The sequence below is a fragment of the Staurois parvus genome, unplaced genomic scaffold, assembly GCF_062004578.1.
Source record: "Staurois parvus isolate SC_StPar_1 unplaced genomic scaffold, SC_StPar_1.0 ptg002704l, whole genome shotgun sequence".
Lineage (NCBI taxonomy): Eukaryota > Metazoa > Chordata > Amphibia > Anura > Ranidae > Staurois > Staurois parvus.
Window position 1 is genome coordinate 49,084 of NW_028320500.1, and position 3,339 is coordinate 52,422.

Consider the following 3,339-nt stretch of genomic DNA (forward strand, 5'->3'; position numbering starts at 1 on the left):
CAGACAATCCTGGTGATCAGTCCTCTGCCCCCCGCTTCCCCCATACAGGTCCTCTTCAATGTCTATGGGAGAGGAGTTCACTTATTTCCTGGGTCTCTGTTTGTGGTGGGCAGACGGGTCAGAGCCTCTGTCAACTCTCCACACAACTGCCCCCAACTACCCCTCCACATAACTTCCCCCTCCCCCAACTGTCCCCTCCACATAACTGCCAACCTCCCCCCAACTGCCCCCTCCACATAACTGCCCCTCCCCCAACTGTCCCCTCCACATAACTGCCAACCTCCCCCCAACTGCCCCCTCCACATAACTTCCCCCTTCCCCAACTGCTCCTCCACATAACTGCCCCCTCCCCCAACTGCCCCTCCACATAACTGCCCCCTCCCCCAACTGCCCCTCCACATAACGTCCCCGTCCCCCAACTGTCCCCTCCACATAACTGCCAACCTCCCCCCAACTGCCCCCTCCACATAACTTCCCCCTTCCCCAACTGCTCCTCCACATAACTGCCCCCTCCCCCAACTACCCCTCCACATAACTTCCCCCTCTCCCAACTGTCCCCTCCACATAACTGCCAACCTCCCCCCAACTGCCCCCTCCACATAACTTCCCACTCCTCAAACTGCCCCTCCACATAACTTCCCCCTCCCTCAACTGCCCCTCCACATAACTGCCCCCTCCCCCAACTGCCCCTTCACATAACTGCCCCCCCCCCAACTGCCCCTCCACTTAACTGCCCCCTCCCCCAACTGCCCCTCCACATAACTGCCCCTCCCCCAACTGCCCCTCCACCTACAGTGCAGGAAATGTGAATTTGCCCCCCTGCTGATGCTGAATGTTCGCCCCTCACACAGAAACGATTGGTCTAACAATGGAATGTTCGCCCCTCACACAGAAATGATCGGTCTAACAATGGAATGTTCGCCCCTCACACAGAAATGATCGGTCTAACAATGGAATGTTCGCCCCTCACACAGAAATGATCGGTCTAACAATGGAATGTTCGCCCCTCACACAGAAATGATCGGTCTAACAATGGAATGTTCGCCCCTCACACAGAAATGATCGGTCTAACAATGGAATGTTCGCCCCTCACACAGAAATGATCGGTCTAACAATGGAATGTTCGCCCCTCACACAGAAATGATCGGTCTAACAATGGAATGTTCCCCCTCACACAGAAATGATCGGTCTAACAATGGAATGTTCGCCCCTCACACAGAAATGATCGGTCTAACAATGGAATGTTCGCCCCTCACACAGAAATGATCGGTCTAACAATGGAATGTTCCCCCTCACACAGAAATGATCGGTCTAACAATGGAATGTTCTGTGTAACACTGAGAGACAGAATACAACAACAAATTCAGCAGAAATGCGTCTAACAAATGATGACGGATCTGCATGTTCATGAGGGAAAGAAGGATTTGGTCCCCTATCATTCAGCAGGATTTCTGGCTCCCAGGTGTCTCTCATACAGGTAACAAGCTGAGATTAGAAGCAGTCTCTTAAAGGGAGTGCTGCTAATCTCATTGTGTTACCTGTATAACAGACACCTGTCCACAGGAGCCATCAAACCATCAGATTCCAAACTCTCCACCATGGCAAAGACCAAAGAGCTGTCCAAGGATGTCAGGGACAAGATGGTAGACCTACACAAGGCTGGACTGGGCTACCAAACTATGGCCAAGCAGCTTGGTGAGAAGGTGACAACAGTTGGTGCAATCATTCACAAATGGAAGAAACACAAAACAAGTGTCAGTCTCCCTAGGTCTGGTGCACCATGCAAGGTCTCACCTCAGGAGGGATTTTGGCGCACTCCTCTTGGCAGATCCTCTCCAAGTCATTAAGGTTTGGTGGCTGACGTCTGGCAACTCGAACTTTCAGCTCCCTCCACAGATTTTCCATCGGATGAAGGTGTGTAGACTGGCTAGGCCACTCCAGGACCTTAATGTGCTTCTTCCTGAGCCGCTCCTTTGTTGCCTTGGCCGTGTGTTTTGGGTCATTGTCATGCTGGAACACCCATCCACCACCCATTTTCAATGCCCTGGCTGAGGGAAGAAGGTTCTCACCCAAGATTTGATGGTACATTGCCCCGTCCATCGTCCCTTTGATGCGGTGCAGTTGTCCTGTCCCCTTAGCAGAAAAACACCCCCAAAGCAGAATGTTTCCACCACCATGTTTCACAGTTGGGATGGTGTTCTTGGGGTCATAGGCAGCATTCCTCCTCCTCCAAACACGGCGAGTTGAGTTGATGCCAAAGAGCTGGATTTTGGTCTCCTCTGACCACAACACTTCCCACCAGTCCTCCTCGGCATCATTCAGATGTTCAGTTGCAGACTACAGACGGGCCTGGACATGGGCTTTCTTGAGCAGAGGGACCGTGCGGGCACTGCAGGATTTCAGTCCTTGTCGGCGTAGTGTGTTACCAATTGTTTTCTTGGTGACTGTGGTCCCAGCTGCCTGGAGATCATTGACAAGATCCTCACGTGTAGTTCTGGGATGATTCCTCACTGTTCTCATGATCATTGACACTCCACGAGGTGAGATCTTGCATGGTGCACCAGACCTAGGGAGACTGACACTTGTTTTGTGTTTCTTCCATTTGTGAATGGTTTGATGGCTCCTGTGGACAGGTGTCTTTTATACAGGTAACACAATGAGATTAGCAGCACTCCCTTTAAGAGACTGCTTCTAATCTCAGCTTGTTACCTGTATGAGAGACACCTGGGAGCCAGAAATCCTGCTGAATGATAGGGAATCAAATCCTTCTTTCCCTCATGAACATGCAGATCCGTCATCATTTGTTAGACGCATTTCTGCTGAATTTGTTGTTGTATTCTGTCTCTCAGTGTTACACCGAACATTCCATTGTTAGACCGATCGTTTCTGTGTGAGGGGCGAACATTCCATTGTTAGACCGATCATTTCTGTGTGAGGGGCGAACATTCCATTGTTAGACCGATCGTTTCTGTGTGAGGGGCGAACATTCCATTGTTAGACCGATCATTTCTGTGTGAGGGGCGAACATTCCATTGTTAGACCGATCGTTTCTGTGTGAGGGGCGAACATTCCATTGTTAGACCGATCATTTCTGTGTGAGGGGCCAACATTCCATTGTTAGACCGATCGTTTCTGTGTGAGGGGCAAACATTCCATTGTTAGAACGATCATTTCTGTGTGAGGGGCGAACATTCCATTGTTAGACCGATCGTTTCTGTGTGAGGGGCGAACATTCCATTGTTAGACCGATCATTTCTGTGTGAGGGGCGAACATTCCATTGTTAGACCGATCGTTTCTGTGTGAGGGGCCAACATTCCGATGTTAGACCGATCTTTTCT